Raw genomic sequence first — 7,513 nt, 5'->3', positions numbered from 1 at the left:
AAGTGATGTGAGAGGCTATGAATGTAATCAAACACCTATCAGTGCATAAGAACAGGTATCCATAGTTGTGGTCTACCAGTACGGATGTCAGAGGAGGATGGTGTTTTAGAAGTCAGGGGCTACGTCTTCTCAAAGGCGGAATGTGCAGGATGTCCTACCTGCTTAGTACTCTGGATCGTTTCATTGTTCTTCAGCTTGGATGTTGTAAACTAATCACAGAGGAATGGTGGCCAATGTGTTTCTTGACAGAGCATCGCCAGAATGCATCATTATCCCATTGATGTGTTAAAGGTTGCCATTTTTTCAGCCAAGGTGGAGACATGTCAGCATTAACAGGAAGACCAGGCGTCATATTGTTAATTGGAGGTGTGCAACAGAGATATGATTTTTGTTTGAATGATAAAGGACTTATCTTCTTGGAAGTGGCAACAATTACGGACAGCCAAATGCATCATGTGTAATTCATGATGAAAGGTAGCGTAACCGAATTCTGCATTGGACAGCTTTCTACTGAAGAAGGCTAATGGGCGGTGGGAGAGGGAGCTGTGTATCACCTGCTAAAGTACTGCATCAATAGTTATGTCACTGCTATCAGAGGAGAGAAGGAGAGGGGCGTATGGCATGGGAAATGATGAGGGTATTATTATCGTTGCAGGACACTGCTTTTTAAGGACTCCACCTCATTTCTTTTGGCTTAATTTTCAGTAATAACCCTGTTAGCGGCATAACCTTCAGCCTTTACAATCTATTTAATAGCTGCAAATTCACGAGGTTTCTTAATTAAAAATTCGATAATATACCAATGGTTATGGTTTTTAATCTGCAGAACGAATGCCAATCAAAAAATGGACAAACTAATTGAGTGCAATTCAAGGTAATAGCTAGATATTTTGTCCATAACAATGACCGTTCGCTTTGGCAAAGGACATCCCTCAAGGGTTGAAACGAAATATAACTTTCCGTGTTCTATTATCTCGTGACAAAACAAAAACACAACTTTCAACACAGAAAGAATTCCGCGTGTTTTATCTTCCGTTATCTAATGAAAATACAAAACCAGAGCTTTTATTTCATTAAAATCTTAATTTCGTGTTTCCATAGTATAACGCAATGACCCAATTTTTCATATATGCTTGTATATTTCATTCTCTTTTTGTCTGATCTCTTTAAAAAGTATTTATGATGTTGCTGGGGAGAGATCGGATCTTATCAATGGACTTTGTGAAGTAATTTGTATTCGATACCTTACTTGGAAATATAAATAATAAAGTAACTTTTACTGGCTTTCGAAGAATGGCTGCAGAGTAATAGTTTAGAGAAGTATGAAGAATATAGAGAGAAAAATGTGGAGGTAAAGCGCAAGGTACGTGAGGCAAAGAGGGCAGCTGACCTGAGGTGGGGTCAGGGATTGGGTCTGTCATATAAAGAGAATAAGAAGAAGTTTTGGAAAGAAGTGAAGAGAGTAAGGAAGGCTGGTGCAAGAATTGAAGAGACAGTGAAAGATGGAAATGGAAGGTTGTTAAAAGGAGAGGAGGCAAGGAAAATGTGGGCGGAATATTTTGAAAGTTTGCTGAATGTTGAGGATAATAGGGAGGCAGATATAATTGCTGTTACAGGTGTTGAGGTGCCAGTGATGGGAGATGAGAATGAGAGAGAGATTACAATAGAGGAAATGAGGAGAGCACTAGATGAAACGAGAGTAGGAAAAGCATCTGGTATGGATGATGTGCAAGCTGAGATGTTGAAGGAAGGGGGTGTGACTGTACTTGAATGGTTGGTGAGAATGTTTAATATGTGTTTTCTGTTGTCAGTGGTACCAGAGATTGGGTTTGTGCATGTATTGTACCACTATATAAGGGTAAGGGAGATGTGCATGAGTGTTGTAATTCAAGAGGTATTAGTTTGTTGAGTGTAGTTGGAAAAGTGTATGGTAGAGTAATGACTAATAGGATTAAGGATAAAACAGAGAATGCAATCTTGGAAGTACAAGGTGGTTTTAGAAGAGGTAGGGGTTGTATGAATCAGATTTTTACAGTTAGGCAGATATGCGAGAAATATTTAGCAAAAGGTAAGGAGGTGTATGTTGCGTTTATGGATCTGGAGAAAGCATATGATAGAGTTGATTGGGAAGCAATGTGGAATGTGATGAGGTTACATAGAGTTGGTGGAAGGTTGTTGCAAGCAGTAAAAAGTTTCTACAAAGGTAGTAAAGCATATGTTAGAATAGGAAATGAAGTAAGTGATTGGTTTCCAGTGAGAGTGGGGCTGAGACAGGGATGTGTGATGTGGCCGTGGTTGTTTAACTTGTATGTTGATGGAGTGGTGAGAGAGGTGAATGCTCGAGTGCTTGGACAAGGATTAAAACTGGTAGGTGAGAATGACCATGAATGGGAGGTAAATCAGTTGTTGTTTGCGGATGATACTGTACTGGTAGCAGACTCAGAAGATAAGCTTGACCGACTAGTGACAGAATTTGGAAGGGTGTGTGAGAGAAGGAAGTTGAGCGTTAATGTGGGTAAGAGTAAGGTTATGAGATGTACGAGAAGGGAAGGTGGTGTAAGGTTGAGTGTCATGTTGAATGGAGAGTTACTTGAGGAGGTGGATCAGTTTAAGTCTTGGAGTCTGTTGTTGCAGCAAATGGTGGAGTGGAAGCAGATGTACGTCAGAGAGTGAATGAAGGTTGCAAAGTGTTGGGGGCAGTTAAGGGAGTAGTAAAAATAGAGGGTTTGGGCATGAATGTGAAAAGAGTTCTATATGATAAAGTGATTGTACCAACTGTGATGTATGGATCGGAGTTGTGGGGAATGAAAGTGATGGAGAGACAGAAATTGAATGTGTTTGAGATGAAGTGTCTAAGGAGTATGGCTGGTGTATCTCGAGTAGATAGGGTTAGGAACGAAGTGGTGAGGGTGAGAACGGGTGTAAGAAATGAGTTAGCATCTAGAGTGGATATGAATGTGTTGAGGTGGTTTGGCCATGTTGAGAGAATGGAAAATGGCTGTCTACTAAAGGTGATGAATGCAAGAGTTGATGGGAGAAGTACAAGAGGAAGGCTGAGGTTTGGGTGGATGGATGATGTGAAGAAAGCTCTGGGTGATAGGAGGATAGATGTGAGAGAGGCAAGAGAACGTTCTAGAAATAGGAATGAATGGCGAGCGATTGTGATGCAGTTCCGGTAGGCACTGCTGCTTCCTCCGGTGCCTTAGATGACCGCGGAGGTAGCAGCAGTAGGGGATTCAGCATTATGAAGCTTCATCTGTGGTGGATAATGTGGGAAGTTGGGCTGTGGCACCCTAGCAGTACCAGCTGAACTCGGTTGAGTCCCTGGTTAGGCTGGAGGAACGTAGAGAGTAGAGGTCCCCTTTTTTGTTTTGTTTCATTTGTTGATGTCGGCTACCCCTCAAAATTGTGGGAAGTGCCTTTGGTATATGTATGTATGTAACTTTTATTGGTGAGTTTAATCATATATCAGTTTGTCTTTATTCACTTTTTCTTGCATTTGGTTTTTAATATAAGACAGTAATTTAAATGTCATTAAAATTTTATAAAATTCATTTTAATAGAAATAGAGATCAATCAAGGAGAAAAAAGATTAGGCTTTCATGCGTAATGAAAACCTTACAGTAAAGACAAATGTTTTTGACGGAACAATATTATATGTTCGACAAATCACTTTCTCGTTCGTTTACATTGCAGACAAAATTAACCGATACCAGAACAATTCTCTCTTGAATGTTCTGGTAACACAAGATAGTTCCTAATCAAGCAAATTAAATATCAACAGGTTTATTATGTCAATTCTTGAATATGTTTATAAAAACAAAGAATATTTTCAAAGTTCACATAAACTTTTATATCACTTAAATACAGATGATAACTATCCATTTCTGCAGGAAATTATCATTCCTACGCGTGATAATATTTCTCAAAAAGGAAGGCGTGTTTTAAATGCTCATAAAACAACTGGTCATGATGTTTCTACAGTGATGGCAAGTATGTAACTATGGTGCAAATAGGATATCGTTACCACTGATTGATTTAATATATCTGAAAATAATACCATCTGCCATTTTCTAACCTCATCAATAACTTCACCAGAACTGTTCTTGAGATCCAAATTACGAAAAGTACAGCATAGGAAAATGCAGGTGTGTTAATGTGTTGAAAAAGTGTATCCAAGTTTTCAAAGTTAGTTGAATAAACCTTTTCTTTTCACAAAGAGAAATTAATCCAATAAGGTAAAAAATTTAAATTTTAAATAAAGAACGTATTATATAAAATTATTTTTCTTTTTGTCCGCAATGTATTTTGATGCGATAATATCTAGTAATGTATTCAAACAACGTAATCTTAAGAACATTACAAAAGTAGGGAAGAGCTTAAAATTAAAGTTACCAATGTACATGAAATTGAAGCTTTGCCGATCGGAAAATGAAACAAATAAAATCTATTAAATCACTAAATTGTCCACTGGAAACTGAACAAAATTTATCTCATATATGTATAATTGTCCGTGGAATCTCACTCTTTTCTGGTGTCTGTGTTTAGATAGTTGTTTTTTCCAATTCACATACCGTCAAAAGAGCTGTTGCTGAGAGGCAAACAAAATATGGATATTTATATCCTGGTGTGAAAATAGACGTGAGACTTTATATCACATCACACAATATGAATATTCATTTGTTAATTATTACCAAAATAGAGGATCACCCTGAAAAGATAAACTTGAAATATTATATACTTTCCTTTTTTTTAATTAACCTATTAGGCATTTGTGTGTCTTTAAAGTTTTATAATATTGATATATTGAAAACAAAGAAATTATTCGAAAAAAAAAATGGACATATTCAGAAGACTGAAATAGTTTGCTCATGCCATGAGGAGACAATATGGACGTGTATGTAAATGGGGTTATAGAATGAACATGGAGGTAGACTGCAGAAAAAGGAGGCGATAGCCAAATTTCAGGTGGAAGGATGAATGATTGAATGGCATTACAGAAAAAAAGTACTAAGAAAACACGTTGTATAGGACAGAGTAATATGGAACAGTTTGACTAAAACCACCGACCTTATATAGGATTTGGTGAGATTCATTTGTTCGATTATTCAATCATCAAGAAGTATATATATATATATATATATATTTATATATATATATATATATATATGTATATATATATTTATTTTATATATATATATATATATATATACATATACATATATATATATATATATATACATATATATATATAAATATATATATATATATATATATATGTATATATATATATATATAGAGAGAGAGAGAGAGAGAGAGAGAGAGAGAGAGAGAGAGACATATATATATATATATATATATGCATATTCCTAAATGCTTTTATTATTTAAACCACCTCTCTCTCTCTCTCTTTCTCTCTCTATCTCTCTCTCTCTCTCTCTCTCTCTCTCTCTCTCTCTCTATTAATTGCAAATACAATAGAATCGGCCGGTGCATCTGATTTAACTCGTCCACCATATTTGCAATACAATCAGTTGTGGTCTAGCAGTTATTATCTCTTGATGGTTATTGACCATTGCCTCGTCGGTGTGGCCATATGAAGTCTGGACTTTGCTCTTTGTAGAGAAAATTAGAATATTCTCAGTATATATTCTATATATTTAAAGGAATTGGAATGGTTGAAAATAGGAGACCAGTATACTTTTGATATGTGCACTATGGTATATAAAGCTTTAAATAATAAAATTCCAGATTGGTTATATAGTTTCCCCTGAGGAACTTTTTTTCAGTAATGTCACTACACGCCAAAAGGAGGATTTGTATGTTGCAAGACATAAAACTAGTATTGGCTCACGGCAAATCAGAGTCCAAGGTCCAGTGTTGTATAATGAAATGCCACGTGTCATAAAAGAAACTGGCTCTGTGTCTATTTTCAAGTCAAAACTAAGGAGTTTACTTTTAACAGAGCCTTAATTGTTTTTAATCATTAGTACTGTGTTCTTAGATTTTAAACTGGCTTGTTTTTTTTTTCTTTTACTAACTGATATTGAATTGTAGCTTTTAAATCCAAGTATCCTAATTCAAAATGGGTTCCGAGTCTGTACATATTTGTGAAGACCTTTTTATTAAAAATTTTATGACTATCTGACATTTACTAAATATCCTATCTTTTTAGAAATGTCTTTTTTTTTTTTTTTTTTTTTTTTTTGTACGTATTTTCATAAACTTATTTACTGATAATTTATGACTATTGGATTTCCATTTGAAGCTCATTTTACTTATGACTGTCTACTTTTATACATAGTTTCAAATAATTTCCTATGGCATTCATGTTGTTGCTATTTTTTACTGATTTGGATATTCTTAACCTATACCAAATTTTATGTAAAAGTTAAATTCAAAATGTTTTATTCTGATATGGCTACTTATGTAGAATACCCAATGTACAATTGGAAATAAAGGATTATTATTATTATTTGTTTTTTTCATTGTCCAGTGATCCTTTGAAAGAAGGTTTGGTATGGTTTTGTTCCCAAATTGTAGAGTTGGTTAATACTATTGCATTATTTATAATATATTTTTCCTTCAAAGATAGTGTACAGATATCATACTTTTGAATTTCATGATTTTGAGATAACCTATTATTTCAATGCACTTATTTTTGACGACATATTCCTTGGTATTTCCACGAGGCTAACATACACTGCACCTTTTATTAATTTGAATACACAGCCAGTAACTAGAAAGAAGTCGTCTCCAGTTTCCCTTTTCTTCTCATTTTGTTACTGTTTCATGTCATAGTTTCACTTTAGTATTAATGTCCATGGCAGAAGCCAAGACGTAATAACCCAGAGAAATATGCACCAATAGCTTGTTTTATCCTATTATAATGTAAAGTTATAAGTTGGTTATAACAAAAGATGTCGTAAAAAAAAGAAAAAAAAAAAAGAAAAAAATTGCTCTAATGGTACCAGAACTGTAAATGAACTTAGCCGGTTTTAAACAAAGCTATCGTGGCAAAGAGGTTGAAAGGTGTTTAGAAATAATTGATTGTTTTGCAACTGAAATATGAACCCAGTTTTGATTATCATGATCAACATATGAAAATCCTTGGTTAGCCTCTAAAGTTAATTTTTTTTACTGACGCCTTGATTCAGTTTTGCTAAAAAAATACAAATTTCTTTAGATATTTTACTGTTTTCCTTTCGTGAATACTCGATTACGATCGAGCATTCTCCTCTTAGGAAAATTAACAAGATATTATAAAATCGTCTTCATAAGAATACCTTTTATAACAAACCAGACTTGGGTTTTACTACGAAAACCTGGTCCAGACATTTATCTCAAAAAGAGCGGTGTAAGTATTATCCCTTACATTTCCTGACATTAACGTCATTATATCCAAACCACTGTTACACCCTCTCTCTCTCTCTCTCTCTCTCTCTCTCTCTCTCTCTCTCTCTCTCTCTTTTCTATCTCAATAAAGTATGAAGATAGATTCCAGCCCGACGGA

The sequence above is a fragment of the Palaemon carinicauda genome, chromosome 10 (assembly GCF_036898095.1).
Source record: "Palaemon carinicauda isolate YSFRI2023 chromosome 10, ASM3689809v2, whole genome shotgun sequence".
NCBI lineage: Eukaryota > Metazoa > Arthropoda > Malacostraca > Decapoda > Palaemonidae > Palaemon > Palaemon carinicauda.
Note: the sequence above shows the minus strand (reverse complement) of the source record.